The 19,336-nt window shown below is 57.4% G+C and overlaps 1 protein-coding gene across 9 annotated transcripts in view; it reads right to left on the bottom strand.

Annotated features, from left to right (window-relative positions):
• The window catches only part of LOC131669239 (myocardin-related transcription factor A), a 133,084-nt gene that overhangs the window by 47,569 nt on the left and 66,179 nt on the right, over positions 1-19,336 (bottom strand). The window contains exon 1 of one of the 9 annotated variants that reach the window (XM_058943984.1): positions 17,222-17,318. The exons of the other annotated variants lie outside the window; for them this stretch is intronic. The gene's annotated coding sequence lies outside the window, so the exon portion shown is untranslated. Of the gene's footprint in view, positions 1-17,221; positions 17,319-19,336 lie in introns of those variants that run through there. 9 annotated transcript variants of the gene reach the window in all.

Genomic DNA, 19,336 nt, shown 5'->3' with positions numbered 1-19,336 from the left:
CCTTCGGTATTGGTCCTTGGCGCGAAGGCGGCGACTGGAGCGACTGGAGAGCGCGAGGCCGATCGTGCAGCTGGATATGGCGTTAAAGGTTCGACAGGGCGCCGAGAAAATGCCGAGAGACCGACTGATGCGTAACTGATCGCGAAGGGAAAAGAAGGAGCGCAGCGCTAGCCCGTAGCTTGCCGCGGGAGAGATGAGCGGGCCAACTAGCAAGCGAAGAGGAGCCGGCCGAGAAACCGGTGAGCGGCCGTGATTTGAGTGGTTAATAAACATAGCAACACGTTCGCGGGCAGTCGAGCGAGAGCCGTTGAGAAGAGGACGACGATCGGTCCGTCTCATCAACGGCCGAGACACGTCGCAGCTGCAACATCACATTCGAAGTAAGTGCTCGAGTGCGCCGGGGCAAAAAATAACCATCGCCGAAGAGAGATGGACGAGCGTCGCCCAAGCCCATCCGTGCGGTAGGTGAATAGGTGGATGGCGATCAACGAGTCGTTGGGTCGTCGGGTGAGCGTTGCGGAGGAAGCGGCCGTTCAACGCATCATAGCCAGATCGCGCGTATCCGTGCAGGCCGAAGGCCGTCGATCAGGTCTCATTCGAGAATCGAGAGCCGAGGTCGCTCGGCGTCGAGAGTCGTGTCATCGCGGGCGAGACTCGCCGCCCCCTGGCCGGTCGTCGCGCGATTTCTCTTTTCCCACTCGTTTTTTCTGCGCCGCGGCTTTCTTCCGCTGCTGCGCTCACTGCGCGAGATTGAAAATGAGCGGCGACCAAGTGGGGGAGGAGGAGGAGGAGGCGGAGGAGAGAAACCGGTGGCCGCGGCGGCGGACCTCGTTACGGCGACATTCTGCTGCTGCTGCGAGAGACGCGTGCCTTGCCTTCCAGATGGGCAATCGAACGAGGAAGGTCGCAACTCGGACTTTCAGAAATTTCAGCTGATGATCGCGGCCGGCCGCGCCGCCCGTGCCGCCCGCGCCGCCCGCGCCGCCCGCACCGCCCGCGCCGATAGCATCGCGGCCCGCTCCCCCGACGAGCAGCACGAGCAAGCTCATTTATGTATCGTGTTTCCAGATTTCGAGGCGCTGATTTTCAGTGGCGCACATCGCAGCGCGCCGAGTGCACTGAAAGCGGACACCGCTGCTGCGCGGCGACAAATTGTTCGAGGAAGCTGCCACCGGCGCGCCGAGGCAGCTGGCAGCAGCCCCACTTGTCCTGTTATGGCGCTCGCGAGGAATATTGCGCAGCCGGAATATCGGAGCGCGGCGCTGCGATAAATAAGAGGATGAGAGGCGATCGGCGCGGAATAGCGCGAGGCGCGAGCCGACAGCGACAGGCCAGTCTGACCTTAACCCAGTAACGGGCGCGCGCTGCACAGGCGACGCTGGCCGAGCTCGCGCGCTGCAATAACGAAACGAGGCGAGAGTGCGCTCCGTAAATCAGCTCGCGGTGCCGCCGCGTGAATCAGCTCGTGCGCGCGCGCGCGCGCGCGCGTTCGCGCTCCGGCCAGACTGCCGACTGTTTGCCGCGACGCTCTGCCTGGCATCGCGTATAAATTACTCGCGCAGGCTCCCGCGGCACAGTGCGTTCTTCACCGCAGCCGCGCTCGCGGCATTAGTCGCTGATTTGATCTCCGTCTAATTGGCGGAGGTGCGCGCGATTCGAAAATTGATCGCTCTGCAGCTGCGCCGGGAGAGCCATTTGCGGACACTGACGGACGGATTGTTAGCCGAGCAATAACCGCTTCCGAATTGGCTCGCGAAGAGGCAAGGCAAATCTTGTTAGGCGCTCGCTGACAGAGGCATCGCCGGCTGCGCCAGCGCGGGACTGGAAGCGGCGGGCGGACTCGCGCGGCCGCGCACCCGCGCACCGATATATCACTATCGGCGTCTCGATCGCCGATCAGATAAGCGCGGTAGCGCGTCTTTAAGAGCGTTCTAACGGCCACGGCCTCGTCGTTATGTCCTCTCAACTCGCTCTCGGCCCCGATGGGCCGCTCTCGTGCAGCGAGACCCCGCAGCTCAATTTGCATCCGTAGCGGCGCGCTCATTTGGCAAAAAACGAGCGACGCAGCGGCATCGTTTACGAGCTCGTTAAACCGACGTGCAGGCGCGCGAGCATGCCTCTTCCGCTTGGCTCGATTGATGCAAACTAACAAATTTGCCGCGATAACGTCGTCCCCCGGGAAGCCGTAAAAATCGCAATCGCATCGCCGGCCGACGCTCGTCGCTCAACGGCCCATGGCCGATGAGCTTGCGCGTCGCGCTCCAACGACATTCCGGCTTTTACGGCGCTGTCAACGCGCGTGCATTTCCCATTGACAGCATCGAGCGCTGGAGGTGCCGCGACGAGCGCCCTCGTTCGCTTCGCACTGGTCGGAGAGGAGCACAGAAGCGCAACGGCCAGCGAGTAGGTAGCGAGGGTGAAAGTGACGTTTACTCGTCTTGTTTCTTGGCCCATTGTATTGCTCGCGGCCCAACAATAGGCGCGCGGGCAAAAAAATCTAATTGATCCGTGCAAACGAGAACACGCGAGGTCGCATAGTTGCTGGATTCCGATGTAAAAGCCGACCTCTCCGGCGTCGCAGAGCCGCGCGCACGCCGGCGCACCGAGTGTGTAGTCCCGGAACGCCGCGCGAGCTCTATGATATTCAGCTGCAAAACGAGCAACAGCGCCGACACGCAGACACACACACACACACACACACGTAGCAGAGAGAGCATGCGGGCCTCGACTCGCTCACGCGCGACGACGACACTACTGCACGAGGAATCCCGAGAGCGCTGCTGCACAATGGACCTCGGCGCGTGCTCATTAGACCGAGGGTCGGAGGTCGGCCGCGAGGCCAAGACTTCGTTATCATACTCGCGGAAGCTTGCTGCGCGACGACTCGGACGGAGCCAGTGTCGAACATCGAAGCGACGACGTTGGCAAATACTGGCAGTGGCGGCCAACAAACGAGAGCCAGCCAGCACTCGGTAGGCGCGTCACGAAGCGAACAGGTCCAATTGGGGGGCCCTCGAGGAGGGCCGGCAGAAAAAGCGCGGCGCGCACGCAGCTCAGGCAAATAAAGGCCCGAAAAGCGGCGCAATTTCACGGGGCTGCCGAGAAAAACTGGCGACGGCACGAGCTTTCTAATTCGATAATTCCAGGCAACGAGGAAGCTGCAACGGCCGTCCCGAGCGCAAAAAGCCGAGGGGCGAGGCAGGCCCCGCCTCGAGCGCTCTCGCCTGCGGATTCCGGCGAGCCGAATCGGTAGCAGTGCGGGCGACGCGGCTGGCTTCGCCGAACCGCGAGCGCGCGCCCCTTCGCCTCTCCCGTTGCGTGCCTCGCGCGGACAGCTCGGGTGTCGGGCGATGTTCGCGATTTGTGACGCGTGCCGCCTTCTCGTTATCGGCCTCCCACTTTCCGTTGCGACCGAGTTCGCTCGACGGACCAGAGTCGCCGGATCGCGCATCGGTGGACTCGCCGTGCCGCTAATCGAAGTAGCGCCGCGGCTCGATTGCGGACGCTCGAGCGGCAGCCGCAAAACGTCTTTGTCCGGCGGGGCTGCTGTCGCGGGCGGCCGCCCACTGGCACTACAAACGACGAGGCTGGCTTGCGAAAAGCCCATGCGGCTGCATTATTGAACAGGCGCATTAAGCCGCGCAGCGCATGCATGAAGAAGCAGCAGCGGAGCCGGCTTATGTCATTAAAATATGCGAGCAGCGGGCGGGGATTGCAAGCGAGCGAATCAATTGGATGCACATGGGCACTGAGATTGAGGCAGGACGCCCGCGCCGCCGGGGCCCCGCGTATTTATTTGAGCTTAGAGAAGAGGCAGTGGGACGAGCGGCCGCGGCGGACTTCCCTGGAATGCATCGGGCGCATCGGGCGCATCGGGCGCATCGGCTGCGCCGCACTGGCCAACCGGTTCGTTATTGTTTTCCAGCCGCGATATGCAACAGTCCCCCCGTCATTTTTTCTTCTCTCTTTCTTCCCCGCGAGGGCTACGCGCGCGCAGCTCTCCTCTCTTTCTCGCGCGTCTTCTTCCCGTCCTCCTCCACCTTCTCGTTCACAAGCTCGAGTCGACGACCCCCATTGAGAAAGAGAGAGAGAGAGAGAGAGAGAGAGAGAGAGAGAGAGCGAGAGCGGGACACTTCAACAGTTACGTCTCTTTCTCTCGTAAAGCCGACGCAATTAAAAACGTATTCGGCCTCCCTAGCAAAGAGGTATTTTTCATTATTTCCAGTCGACTTTATAAATAATCCGACATCGCGATTCGCTCGCGTCGCAACGACCTGCCCTCTGAGCGCAAGCAATTATCGATTCGCCGTCTTGTCCTTGCGGGGCCTAACAGCATACGCAGCATCGGGACGATCGCTCGTCGAGGGCAGCGTGCAACGGGCACCGAACAATACCGATTCGCGTTTGACGCCGAGCCGCGCACAAAGTCGGCGCATCAATGTTCCGGTTATTCCTCGCCTCGCCTCGCCTCGCCTCGCCTCGTCGATGCGTATCTTTGCGGCACAATGGACGCGCGAGCGCGCTACCTCATTTCTCAATAAAGCAGTCGACGATAATATCTGTCAAGCGAGCATACATTTATTCGCGGCAAAATTACATCGCCTTATCTCGCCTGTTGATTTTACTCTCGAAAACCGCTCCTAACTATTTTCATTAATGTCGTTCTCCAGTTCCCTTTCCACTGGTGTACATCAACCACAGGCGCGAGTCGCTCGAGCGATCAATTGCAGTAGCAGTATATACGGCATTTTTCAAGCAATCGATGCCCAATGAAAGAGAAGGTGACTCGACTGGTTCGCGTAAAAAATCAGACTCGACTTTTCGCACTTATGCTTTTCAATTCAATTAATTTGAAGCGATAATGCTGACCAGTTGATTACAAAGTAAAGGTGTAGGAGACGTCGATAAAATCACGCAACCGAGAGAGAAATAAAGGACAAAATCGCGCGCTGCGGTGATAAAGTCGTACGTGCGTGATAAAATTAAGTGAAACGGTGCAAAATGAAAAGACGCGAGCCAAGAGATAAGAGACTTCTCGCAGCTGTCCCCGTCCAAATATCTAGGCATTTAATGTTGTACGCGAGTCTGTTGGCTGCTGCAGTCTCTCAAGTCTCGATAATTTTAATGCCGTGTCAAATTGATACTGGTTTCCGTTGTGCGATAATGGCGCTTGAAAATTCTGCAACGGCATGCCGCGTACGGTCCAGTGCCAGTGGACTTTCAAGTGAGGCGGCGAGGCTCGGTTTAATTCAACAAGAATTGGATCCTGGCTAAGAACACGCGCGTATCAACACTCGATTGTTCGTCTGGCTAAACTGCCTACTAGTTTTGTGTTGCGTACGCAAGATCTGCGTGGCGCAAGGGCTATGACATTAGAGCAATGAAAGCGGCATCAGAGGCGGGTATAATATAAAATGCGCGGAGAAGCAAAAAGTGCGGGGGCTGAAATTGCAAACGAAGGATGATGTCACCAGCAATCTTTCTCTCGCTCGTGTCGTCGCGCGCGCTCGCGGCTGGCTGATCCGTGTGCACCTAGAAAACGTAATCAGCGGCCACAAGGGCCTATCAGTTGTGTCGTATCTTATTTCCGTCTTGTTTCCCTCCCACTGAGCGCGAAGAAAGGGAGAGAGAGAGAGAACTGGAGCCGCGAGCACGACGCGCGCAGACGTCGACGACGGCAGAGAGTTTGGCTGTGGCGAGCAAAGCAGAGCTGCAATTACGGGATCGATTAAGCCGTACATGGCTAAGCCAACTTTTGCCGCCTATTGCCACCTTTTTGCGGAATACACGCGTCCGCGGTGTTTTCGCCGGGCTCGGATGACCTAATTATCTTGCACGACATACGGATTACATCGATAAGTTTTAATGCTCGTCATTAAACAAATTAGTGGCAATTTGTGCGAGGCGCACTCTCACTGTTGCCTTTGAGTACGCTGCTTATTTGTATTTTTTCATTAATCAGAGGGCATTCAGACTGCGGTTGTGAAATAGACCACAGAGAATGATTAGTGCGTATTGGAGAGCGTTACACAGTCATCTCCGTTTGGAATTATTCATTTTTCTCGAAACCTCAAGCGAGAATATAATTAGCATATTACAAGAAATGATTTTTGATTGTGAAACGTGTCTCGGCCGGGAGAGCTTACACGCGTCCTCGGCGAGTAGCGTGGAGGCAGAGCGAGAGACAAAGGAACGGCTCTCGGCTAGCGAGAGAGCGAGCGAGCGATCGAGCGGAAGAGCGCATATGTGTGTAATAATAATCATTCGCATTGGCGAAAAACAATGAGGCGCACAGCACTCTGCTGGTCGAGGAGAGCCTCGCTCGCGCTCTCGCTCTCCAATTATCGGCCGACTATTTTTCTCGGCGCTGAAAGGGCCAAAAGGAAGAGAGAAAAGACAACGAGAGTTGCGCGGCCATTAGCATATTACAAATGTCCAGTTGTGAAAGGTCTGGTTTGAGAGAGCAGAGGAGGACAGAGGGCGCATATGAGGGCCGAGGATGCGAGGAGGCGCGTGGCAGGTCGCGTGTCTCTCTCGCTGTTCTGACATGGCCTGTCCGTGTACCCGCATAATGCTCCTTATGACTAGCTAAATGCACGATCACGCGCTATTCTTCGAGAGTCCTCGAGCGCCAATTAGCCCCGCTCGCTGCCCGACTCCTAATAATCCACGTAATTTCTCGTTTCCTCTCGAGCCCCAGCCTCGCGCTCGCGTATGCAGTCCGCGGCGCTCGTCGTTAATTTGTCGCACAATAGCTTTCCCAATTCATCGCGCGGATTAGCGACTCGAACAATGGCCGATAAATCGCGGTGGCGGCCGATGGGCCAGTTTTTAGTACAACAGCTCGAGCCGAATGCCAGTTGTGAAAAACGAAAGCGTGCGCGCGTTGGATTTTGCAACACCCGTTAGAGTCGCTGAGAGACAGCGAGGAGGTAGGTACACAGCTACAGCCTGAGCAGACTGCTCTGGCACTCGAGAGACGGGGGTGGCGTCGCGTCGTCTGTTGACCCCTGAGCGCGCTCGACTCAGAGAGAGGAGCGAGATCGAGCTGGCGCGAGCCGAGGACCGGTTCGGGTCACTCCTTTTTTCTCCTCTCTCTTCCTTTTCTATCTTCTTCTCTCGCGCACACACCGCAGCTCTCTCTCTTTCTCTCTCTCTCTCTCTCTCTCTCTCTCTGGCCGCGTCCTTTTTCTTCGTCGTCGTTTCTTCCTCCTCCTCGCTTCTTCTTCTCGTTCTTTTATGATTGGCCTCTCTCTTGGCACATCCTTGCTTTACTCGCATGCTGCTATTTTCTCCACTTTTTACGCGACGCGTGCATACACTCCTCTCCTTTCTCCTTTTCTACGCTCTCGGCCTATTTTTTTCTCCGCCGAATCTCCAAGCGCTCGTCCCAATCAATCTTTCTTTATTATCTCGCGCTCTTTATTTCCATTCATTCTCTCCTCCGCCGCTGCGCGTTCCTTGTGCTCGCGTGAATGTGACTTTTTCAATTTATTTATTGCTCTTTTCCTGGCGCGTTTGTCGTCCTTTGACTCTCCCTCGCGCCTGCTTCGAGGCTTCCTTTCAAGGATGAATTCATTCGTTCATCCATTAATTCGTTATTTTACACGATATTTATTGCGTTTAATGAAGCCAAGTACGGACGCGACGGAACGCGCGACACGCTTCAAAGAGATTTTTTCCATTGTTGAATCGGCTGCGAGGGGCTGCTCTGCCCAGTTGCGCCTGCGGAACGGGGCGCACCGCAAGTGTCGGCGAGCGAGCTCCGGCCGAGGGAGATAAAATGGTATTTATTAAAAGCTGCGATGCGCGGCGATGCATCACAGCGGAGCACTTTATGCGCCTGTTAATCGGCGGGCCCTATCTACATCCATTTGATATGCATACGAAAATCGCAGAGCGCATCGGCTTCGCACTCGCGCGAGCGCGTGCGTCGCTGTTAATCCGGTCGTCGGACGGAGCCGGACGGAGCCGGACGGAGCCCTCTCGCGCCTGCTATCTGGCGTTTTTATCGAATTTTTGTGCCTCTGCCTACCCCCGCCCCCGAGCCCTCCTCGCGGGCTTGTTCTTGCAGCACTTGGGCCGCGCCCATACGAGCAGGATGCGTCTGCACATCGCCAGTGCACGCTGTATCCTCGGCGCGTCCCTGGCTACTCGCCCGACGACGTCGGATCGCGTAGGCGTGAGAGTCGCGCGTGCGCTCGACCCACGCACTTCTCCCTCTCTGGTCGGCGCGCGCGCGCCACTCCATTATGCCTCTACGTCTACCTCTTCCTCCGCATCTATCATTTCGCCGTGGTCCGTGCGAGGCTGGCAGGATGTACGCGCGTACACGGGCTGCACAAGCCCGCCAGTGGGCCAGCGTCTCCGCGTCATTTGCAATTCCTTCTTTTTCGACTGGCAATGTTCATCGTATGCTAATGTCCGCTTGCTCGCGCGAGCGCTCATTTGAATGGCCGGTGGCCGGGGAAAACTCAGCGCGAGCATTTAATTTGCGCGCGTGCTGCGAGCAGCCATTGATACTCGGCCAAGTCGATAAACTCGAAGGTACCTTTCCGCTTGGTGGAGCTGGACGCGCACGAGCAGATCTCTGGGGGGCTCGACGACGACGAGCGTCCGACGTCGTCCGATTTCGCGCTCGGACGGTGGCCGTTCCCGCGACGACGAGGCGGCGCCGAATCGGGTGCCCGCGACGGCATCGGTTTCGAGGCGCTGGCTGCGGCTTTGCGGTTTGCGCGGCTGCTCGTTCGGGGCAAGGCGAGACGCGGACCGGACAGCCGGCGACGGGCTGCCGGCGCGAACGAGCGCCGTAATATTGATTTATATTTATTGAAGTGTTTTGGATACGGTGCTGCTGCAATATCCCTATGGTTCTCACACGCTCAATAAAGCGGCCTGCGGTTAGTTTGTTTTTCTACGTGCATGCACTCACTGCTACGGCTTTCGCCGGCATAATATCGGTTTCTGTATAAATTACCGCGGCTGACGTCAGCTCGGCTCTCTGCCTTCGAATTGTACCGCGAGACTCTAATAGCACTTGAATCGTAAGTATTGTGGGTGAAAGTCACGACTGCGGGCGCCTCGTTTGGCCGACCACACGCGCTCCGCTCAGCTGCACGCCACGCGCTTTAACGATCCTCCGAAAGCAACGGAAAGCTCCGCCGGCCTCGGCGTGGCCGATCCGATTAGCGCGCGCTCGCAGCTCCTGCCAGATAGGCCGCTTTTCAGCGCTTTCCTAACTTTCTAGATGATTCTTCGCCACAGCTCCGCTCAATCAGAGCCGCGCTCATTCCAGTTCGTTGCGAATCAAATTTTAGCCGTGTGGCGGCGCTGGACAGCAGGATCACGGCCATTCATCGATATCGCGTGGAATCTTGGAATCGAACGCGCGCCAGTTCGCTAATTTTATGTCGCTGCGCTGCAGCCTCAGCGTAGAAAGCGAAAGCGGCCAAAGAAGCGACTAATTACGAATTCCGTCAAGTGCGCGCGGTGAGCGAGTGCAGTCCGTTCTCGCGGCTTCGGCGAACTCGACTCTCCTCCAGTCCGGTTGACAGAGAGAGAGAGAGAGAGAGAGAGAGAGAGACAATTCCAATTGCGAAAAGACGGGAATCGAAGAAAAAGCCGAGGCCGCGCGACAACGAAACGAAAAGAAAAAATGAAAAGGGGGAAAAAAGGAGGTGCACGGCCGAGAGATAAAGGATCGCGGTAAGGCGGAATCGCAAAGTCGAGGTGTGCAGTCTCACGTCGCGCTAGACGCGGCGGCAGCGGGAGAAGAAAAGAACGTAGATTATACGTTCCACGAAGCTCCGGACGATCGTGTAGCTCTCGCCTCTCGCGAGTTCAAACGTCCAACGATACCTGGAAGAATCGAACGGGTGCAAAAACGCCGATGCAGCCGACTAACGGCCCGGCTGCTCGCTCTCTTGACTGCGATTTTTAGGCGATATACGCTACGCGGCTCCTTTTCATAGGTTTAAGGAGCGACTCTCTCTCTCTCTCTCTCTCTCTCTCTCTCTCTCGCTATCGATCGTCAAATAAAAAGCAACGAGACGTCCCGCAAGGTCTCGCGCGCCACGGGATCACTACAGCGATTCATCAAACGCAAACATCGATCAAATGCCCACTCGCCGCGGTTATTAATGTGCCGCTCGCTCGCCGAAGCTTTTTTGTAACCCCCGGTTCTCCGGCTCCTCGTGCTTGCGCTGCACCGCGCTTCATAGTCGACTAATTTCGAAAGGCTTATCTGCGAAAAGCGATCGCGCGAGCGCAGAAAAACTGGGCATCGATCAATTTTCTTTCCGCTAGATGCGCGCGCGCGAGCGCGCGCGAGCTGGCATTGCCAGCGACAAAGAAAAATCATTCGCAAGACGTGTGCGATGCGACGTGCGATTCGCTACGTTTCTAGAAAGCCAACAAATAGTTTGCCGCCGCCATGCGCGCTTTAGCTTTTTTCACCCGCGGCAACAGCTGTAATGAACGTGGGAACACTAATAAATGCCGCCTCGCTTTCCAAAACTCGTAGCGATCGTCGGCGTGGCAGTGGATAAGCGGCAGCCCGATTCGCCGCGCGATATCCATTTGTCGAGAGCGAGAGAGCTCTTGCCAATGGGTTTCTCGCGGAAGAGCGGCGCGTGTCGATAGGCGAGTGGGAGAGAGCCATGGCGCCACCGCACGCTGCATTCGTAGACGTCAAGTGGCACGTATGCAAATGCTGTTATTACGATCCGAGTATCCGAGTGCGGCATGCAAGTACAATTGGCAGTCTCACGAAAAGACACAGCTCGGTGAAGGCAGGGCCGAAGGATGAACCGCGACAGACTGTGCCGCCGTCGCCGCTGCTGCTGCTGCTGCTGCTGCTGCTGCTCTCGAAAAAGGAACTGCAGTGCCGATTGTTAAGCAAGCGCGGCTGACAATAAGTCAATACATCTCTCTCACTTGCTTAATAGCACAACAATTCACCGCGGCAAAAAAAGCACAATGGCCTAATGTCAATAATGAACTTGGTTCGAGCAGCATTGTGTGCAGCGAGCTGCCTCGCGCGGCGACGGCCAGCTTGAATAGCGTCGATTCATGTGCCAGCGGCTTTGTGCTTCCGCCGCCGGCGCTACAGGCGAGCTGCAGCTTCGCGCAAGCGGTGCGCCCGCCGAGAAATCAGGATTGATGTGGGCCTGCGGTAGGTTGCGGGCGCACCTCGCGCGCCTCGCTCACGCCTCGCTCGCGCCGCCACAGTCCGCCGAATTCCGGCATTAATTAGCGAACTGCACGGGCTGGATCGAGGAGCGAGCGGCCAAAGTGCCGGCGCTCGACAGGGCGGCAAGCGCGCGCCGACTTAATGTATTCCGGCGAGCGTGCGACGGCGGAGGCGCGCTCGCGAGCAGCGCTCGTCCATTGAGCTGCGGGCCGCTGTCGGGCCAAAGTGGCTTTTCTTATTCCGCGTGCGCGCGCGCGCGGGCGGGCGGCGAGGGGGTCCGAGAGTGCGCGCCGCCAGAACAACCGCGCTAACGAGCCGCTAACGACAGCAGTCGGCTCCGCGCGAGCTTTCGCGACCGCGCCGTCGAATACCGATCGGCGAGCGCGCGGCCCGCATCAACGCCGCAGCTCGCTCGGCAATGGGGCAGATCGCCTTTTGCTGCGGCCCTTTAAGCCGCTCTCGCGATCCGTCCGCGCGACTCGAGCACAAGATGGGGGTCGATGGGCAGTTTCGGAAGGGCGCCCGCGCGCGCAGCCATCGATGCATTAGGATTGGGCTTTTCGTTGAGGCATTGGCATGCCCGTCTCCTTGATCACGGACTGCTTCGCCGAGTGCAGGTCTGCCGGGCGCCGCACGGTCGCCGCCTGAACAGCCGGCCAGGCTATCGGATTGGGCAACGGCTCGTACCGAGAGCAAACTTGTCGAAGCGACGACGACGACGATAACGAATGCTCATCCACTGCGACTGTGGCGCGCTGGTCGACTTTGCGATTCCATGATCGGCGACAGGCGAGAGCAGTCGGAGCTTGCACCGGGGCGACCACCACTCGGCCGAACCCCGAGAGACGCCCTCGGCGTTCGCGACTGGATTGGGAGCTCGTTATCTTTGACATGATCGCGACTGCTCATCTCCCTCCTACGACCGCGACCTTTGCATATTTATTCGCTTCCAACGAGCGACATCGACTCTGGGGCGACGGTCCGAGCACCCGGTGCGGCTGCTGGCTACGCGGCGTACCGTCGGGTCGTTGTTGCAACGAGCGTCGAGCAAAACAGAGGCCGCTGTTGGCCATGCGCTGGCTGCTATCGTCGCGGGAATCGAGAATTAGGCGCGATCCAAAAGGAAAGAAGGAAGGCAAGTCGTGGGCGGTCGCTGATCTTGACTCGCGAGCGCGCCTACGCCAGCTGCGACGCGATTTGACGCGAGGTCTACGTGCACTTTATCAGGCAGCCGAGCCACCGCGTCGGACGACAATACTCGCAGCCCATTAGTCTCTTGGAGCTCGTGTCGCGGCTCTTTGAACGACAAGCGCCGTGGCTGCTGCTGCTGCTGCTGCTGCCGCCGGCTTATCGGCGATCGCGCGTCCCGCTCGTCCGCGGCTACTTTTTCTATGCTCGGATAGCACAGCAATAACTCAAAGGCGCGAGCCGATTCTGTTGGCCAAATAACGCGTCGCTACGGCCTGCTTTTATTTGGCAAACTGATTCTCCGTTAAAATTAGGTAACGCAGCCCAGGCTTACACTCGGATACAATCAACTTTTCATTCGGCCGTTCGCCGCGCAGAGACACATTTTTACGCGATTACCAGTCCACTTCTATTTATATATCTGCTCAATTTATGCTTCCTGTTACGCGCCACGAGCTTCTGTACGGCACCCATCCACACTGCAGCTTTTCTGCGTGCACTCGAGAACGTGTGCTACGCTCCCGCGGCGAACGTACTAGCGAATTATCGAAACGCTCGAGAGAGGCGTAGCAATTGCCTTCGTCGTGACGAGTACTCGGACACGTTGGAGAGCGCACGAAAGCGCACTGTGAATGTTACAGTCGGCCGCTGCTTGCTGCCTTGTCAGTCGGATGACACAGATATCGCTATATCGCAGACGCGTCGCGGGCGTGAAATTAAAAATTACGACGAGTATATCGTCATTGCGCTCCGTGACTTTGAATCGACGCGCCGCGCCGCGGCAGATACAAGCGGAGATGGGCAAAAAATACGCATGATGGTGATTAAGAGAAAGCACCGCAATCCCCACGACTATTGTGTATATTCACTTATCATACAGCACGAACACGTATATGAATAATTCAAGCAACAGATGCAAAAAAAATTGTATAAGCACATAATTAAAATTAAAAACTGCAAGCCGAAATACTGTTACGTTTTGTTGGGAATGCGCGCCGCGTGCCAAGTGTGCGCATGCATTGTGAAATCTGCGAAGAGAAAGATAAGAGCAAAAAATTGCGTGCAGTCCAATTTGTATATTATTCAATTGAAATGAAACGAGATTAATTTTCGTTGCGACGAGCGAAGAAAAACGTTGGGTATGTGTACTTGTAGTAGAGAGTGTTTGCTCGCGTGCGCGGCCAGAAATAAATAAAACTGGCGAGCGAGTGAAAAACCGAGAGAGTGAGAGTGCAGCGGTGCAGCTGCCGCGACGACGCATCGACGACACAAATAAACAAAAGAGTCAGTCGCGCGGCAATTAATCCAAGAGGCTCTCGTACGTACGTACGTTGCGCGATTTCACCTCCGCGGCTTTCGGGGTGAGCAGCGTGGCTGGTTGCACAATCTGCACAGACACGTAGCCGCGCGCGCGCACACACACACACACAACACGTGTGCACGCGGCTAAACGTTGCGTCGCGAGAAATCCATCAATCGCGCGAGGCCGATCGTACAGCGATACCGAGAGAGAGAGAGAGAGAGAGAGAGAGAGAGAGAGAGAGAGGGAGCTCATAAAGGCCGCTCTCGACGAAAGTGCTGCGCGCGGGATTCATTCCTTTTCCCTTTTTTCCTTGACCACCCGCCTGATCCTCGGCACGTACACCGTGCTCGCTCGCTCGTTCGCTCGCTCGCTCGATCGATCGATCGACCGCCCGATCTTCCCCGCGAGTTTTCCCACGATTTTTTCTCCTTACTTTTGCGCCAACGAGAGATCTGCAATATAGCAAATAGCCTGGCACTTTGCCGAGGCTCGAGCGCGACCGAAGCCTGCGGGACCAGCGAAACGTTATCGCTCGCCAGCGCGCCCAGCTAGGGGACTCACTGGTGCTTCAACGTTCTCGTTCTCGTCAGTGTCACTCGACGAAGGGAAACGGAAGCTTCGTTGCCCGCTAAGTTTCTCGCGGTGAAACAATCGCTGCGAGTAAAAGAAACGGGATTGAACGGCTTTCAGCGCTATAAAAAATGAGTCGCGTGCGCGCAGCTTGTGTTCACGAATGCAAACGAGAGAAAGCTCTCGGAAACTGAGCTGATGTGGGCACAAAACGATTTGGAAAGGTGCTCGCTAGTGAGCAGTGTCCGGAGGAGCCGCCGGCAGATAAGAGTCCGCTACAAGCAACATCTCCGCGTGGGCTTCTCGGAAATTCTCGCGTCCCGCAGAAGTGATTAATAATTAAGGCCGGCTGACAAATGCCAAGACACGGTGCAGCCGAAAGTCGAGAGAGCGTCGACTGGGCGCGAGTGGCCAGTGGCGTGCGCGGAGCATCCGGCGTGTGGCGGCGGTTCCGGCGGTTCCGGCGATTCCAGCGACGTGACTCCTCGGCGACGACGTGCCGTCGCGCGCGCCGCACGTGCCCCCGTAGCTGGCCGGCCGACGCCGATCGGTTCGGAAGCTCGGCGGTGCGCGACCGTGAAAGCGAGCGTCGAAGAGCAGTGTTTGCACTTGAGCGGAGAAGACGCTGTGCCGTAAGGCGACATAGAGAAAAGTGGCGGACAGCCGACGTCGGATGATTTATTCGATCGTTAAGCAACTGTGCAGCAGCACGGCTTAGCGCTTTCTCAAAGAGAGCACTAAAAATCAAGTGTATGCGCGCGCGCGCGACAATGTCAACGCTGGCGAGGCGCTCGCTAAAGAGCGAGCCTTTGCCGAGACGAGGCTCTTTTTATGCCGGCCAGATTGCAGGGCTTGGCGCGCGAGCAACAGCTCATTCCAGGCTATTTGGCCTCGTTCTCGGCTCGGCCGAGCCTCCAAACAATCGTCGTAAAAACGGCGCGCAAAGTAGCGTCGATTAACGATAACGACACACTTCTCGGCGGCGCAGTCCCTGGCACTGCGCATTGATTAAGGATGGAGAGCCGAGCGATTGGGCATTAACCCATTAGCCGGGCGACATATCGCAGTGCGAGCGCGCGCAGCGGTAGCGACGTGAGCCGCTTGCTAATGGACAAGTGCTTCATCTGCCGCCCGCGCTACGCGTCGATCATATTCGCGCTGCGCGGCGCATCCTTAATGGCGATAATGCTGCTGCCCGTGAACCCCGTGCGTCATCTGCCACTTTTTGCAAGTGTAATCGTCGGAGCGGTCGTTCCAGCGGCGGCAGGGCTCCGCGCGGACCGAGCGACGCGCGAAAAACGCGACGAGCCGCCTACTCTGACGTCTTTTCGATCGTTTCCACGGCCGAGCGTCCTTCTCCTCCTTTTGCCGCGGCCTTCGCCGCCTGATTGATTGCTCTATTAAATCCAGCAAATTATTGATCAACTCGCGACGTCTGCTCGTCCTTTTCCGTCGTCAGCATCCCCCCGACGCGTTCCGCGCTCGTCCCTCCTCTTCCCCGTACGCGCGCAATCAATTGCGTCACTAGCCGGCTAAATTGCGCCCGTGCAATTTTGCAAGCTGCTTCGCACGGCATCGCGGCGGGTAACGACGCGGACGTACCGCGCAGCTACCTGGAGAAATACAGATCAGCTAGGCAGCCGTTATTCAGTGTCGCGTTTACGACGTGCGATGGATCGTCGCGAGTGGTCGCGCGCCGGGCAACCAGCGACGAGCCGTTGATTATTTACGATGCTCGCAGCGCCGCCGCGCTACGCGGAGGCTCGTTAGCCGCTGATGCCCCCGGGTGCAGCAGGCCCAGCACGGCAACCGAGGTGAACTGGAGCGGCAGCTCGCAGCGAACTTTCGGCGGCCGGCCGAAGAAGAAAAGCCAGTTGAATCGCCGTGACTCTGATCGATGCGCTGCCACGGCTCTCGGTCCTTAGGCTGCATCTCGCAGATTGACACTATAAATCTGCCGGTTACTTTCTAAGCGCGGAGAGCAGAGTACGCGGACCGAGGGTTACTGTCAAGTGCAAGATTAGAGCAGATTACAAATTGCGGCTGCCGCGCGAGTACAAAGCAGTTTCGAAAGCGCGGCGGCGTATCGAAAAGTGGATCGAAAGAGGGAGAGTACTGAAAATACGAGGCTTGTAAAAGGCGCAGTGATAAAGAGCGGCGAGTGGCTCTGTAGCGCGTGCAGCCACCTAAAACCAAGCGGAGGCAGCGGAGGCAGCGGAGGCAGCGGAGGCAGCGGAGCCGCGGAGAGCAGCGGCTCGCTAATTGCGCCGAACGACCGTCCAAAGTCCGCTCGAATAAGGTTAGATGAGGTCGGCGCCGAGAGAGCGGCGGATAAATTTTAATTAGTTGGCCACGAGAGGCGAGAGCTCGCGAGAGTGAGATCGACCTTCGGGCCTGCTCCAGATACCGAATACAGCGACAAGGCGCGAGGGAGCCGGCTCTCGCTCGAGCCGCGAGTGCGATCGGCGGCGGCGGCGGCGGCGGCGGCGGCGGCGCTTAAGCCACTTGCGCAACGCCTCGCTCAGAGGCAAGCCACCTTTTTAACGCGGCCCCACCATCGCGAGCGCCGATAAAAAGCGCGCCTGCGCTCTCCCCGCCTGCAGCTCCTCGCTGCTTTGCGGAGACCGCCCCGGCTCCCCTCCCCCCTCCGCGCCGATGCTTCGTCCACCTGCGCACCGCGCCGGCCTCTCGCGACTAATTACTCGATAATTGCCGTACACCTCGGGCTGCGCGGCGCGCCCACGCACCGCTGGGGCCCTCGTCCTCTCGTCCAGCCTCCCGGTCCTGCCGGCGGAGCGCCCGCTCGATCGCCGGCCCTTTGCGAGCTTTCCTCGAGCTCCTCTCCCGGCACAGTCTACCTCTCGGCTGTGCTGCGACCGCGCGACCGCGACAGCTTGGCTGCGAGGACTCTTCTGCAGTGCTAACGTGTAATTGTCAAACTATCGGAGCCGAGACGCGGCAGCTCTTACCGTGGCTCGCAGCTCTGTCAGGCTCTCGTCGCGTCAGACTCGCTTCCTCGTCGCGTGGTGCATCGCGGCCAGAGTTGCTGCCGCAGGTTTGTATACGTACCTGAAACAGATATCGATCAAGGCATTAATCTAGGCGTTGGAGGATTAATTGAAAAGTCAGATGAGCGGCAGGTTATGGGACGTTCACGCGTAAAACACCGCTCGCGAAGAGAAAAGGCGCGTTCGGTGTTGCGGGACTCGAAGCTGCAGATACATTTGGTGGACGAGCACTGCCCGGGCGCTGCCCTGGCGCTGCATAAGTAGAGGGCGCGGAGCCGAGCATATACAACGTAGGTGATTCCATCGGAATTCATGGCCGCTTGATTACGAGTAATAAAGTCGCAGCGTTAGCGACAAGATTTACAAGCTGGCCCGCTTCTTGCTCGCGCCTAACAACCCCCGAGCCCCCCCCCCCCCCTCCGCGTGTTCCTCGCTTCGCTCGCTTTCGTCATCCGCCTGCTCGCTCGCGTCTTTCTCGAACCAGTCGTTTTTTCTCCCGAAATAACTATCATCGTTAGCACGCGCGCAATACCAATCCCCGTGTTCCCTTGTCTCTCGTTTTCTTTCTTTTCGGGTGAGCTGTTTAGCTACGCTTTGGACGCGCCGAGGTGATGATAATTAGAGGGCATTCTGCGCTCGACTGCGAAGGCATTTATCCGCACACCCTGTGTGTGCTCAAGCGCTAGGCCACTTGCGCTCGACCAATCTCTGCGGATGTCATTGAGAAGGCTGTGCGCGATGCTGCCGCTGCATTTAATAAAAATGATTTGCGAGGAGCCATCGTATTTCTGGAACTGTCGACTATAAAAGGGCCAGCAGTAAAATTTGCATACACACAGAGGAAAGCAGGGCAGTTGCAGTTCATAAAGAAATCGTCGGTGGCAATCAAGAGAATAATGTGGCGGCCGAGCAAGCGCAGGGCGCGCAAAAAGCTCCACTAACATTTAACGGTCTTTTGATTTTCGCAGTGGCAGCGGCGACGGCGGCGGCGACGGCGGTGGCGGCGCCTGCTTTTTCCTCGTTACGGCCGGAGAGCAGAGAGCACAGGGCGTGAGCAGCCTCGCTCTTAAAGCCCGACGGCCACGCTGACGCCCCTTTGGCCGTGAAACCTCCTTGTTATAGAGGCGAGCCCTAAGTGTCGGCTATTGCGCAATAAATTGGCCATGCAGTGCAGCCGGCCGTGCTCGTCGGCGAAAACACAGAGCGCTCAGGCCAAATTGATTTCTAACGCGCTTAGGCCTATCATTATCGTGCTTGTTCCGACTTTGCTATGCACAGTTTCGGGCCGAGTTGTTTTCTCGACGGGAAATAGAAACTGGACACTGTCGAGCTCGTCAAATCAATAAGGAATTCTTGGCATTGCCGGTGCGCCAGTGACTGTGAGCCTCGTGTGATCAGGAAAGGCTAGATGTCAAGTGATTTAAATGGATTACAAGGCAAGCTGAGGCCGTTGCACTCGGAATAAGTATCAAATTGCTTGGTAGAAAAGCTGGATTCGGAGATTGTTGAGCGCGCGACGAGCTGACGGACAACAAATGAACGGACGACCGACATCCGAGATCGGCTCATCCAGCAGCTATTAACTCGGAGTTAACCTCATTATTGGCTATTATCGTTGACTATTTTTCTTGGGGCGCAGGCAGGGCGGCAAGTTGCGCAAGTACGAGCCGCCAACGAGATCGGCAGCTCGCTGACTCATCGCCGCTGCAGCACCGCTTGACCCATCTACAAGCCTACAACTCGCCGACAGTCGTCGCTCCAAGGTACTCCACCAACTCGGACTCGACTGGGACGACTGGGACGACTCGGACGACTCGGACGACGCGGCGGCGCTCTCGAGGACCCACCACTCGAGGGCACACTTTTTCTTCGAGCAGCGCTGCCAGCACTCTGTCTCTCGTCATTCCTCTGCGCTATTACGCTATATCTAGCGTCTAACGCACTTCCATTACTTCACTCTCGCGCTCTCCTTCTTTCCTCTCGTTCTCGAGCGACTTTAAATGTCGTGTCACGAGGAGAAAGTTTCGAGCGATCTTTGCTCTCCAGCATTTCTCCTGGAATCGCGCCTTCAGCATT

This window comes from Phymastichus coffea, unplaced genomic scaffold, assembly GCF_024137745.1.
Source record: "Phymastichus coffea isolate CEN01 unplaced genomic scaffold, Cenicafe_Pcof_1.1 PCOF00090, whole genome shotgun sequence".
Taxonomy (NCBI): domain Eukaryota; kingdom Metazoa; phylum Arthropoda; class Insecta; order Hymenoptera; family Eulophidae; genus Phymastichus; species Phymastichus coffea.
The sequence above is the reverse complement of the archived record's forward strand: the minus strand, read 5'-3'. Positions and strand labels throughout refer to the sequence as shown.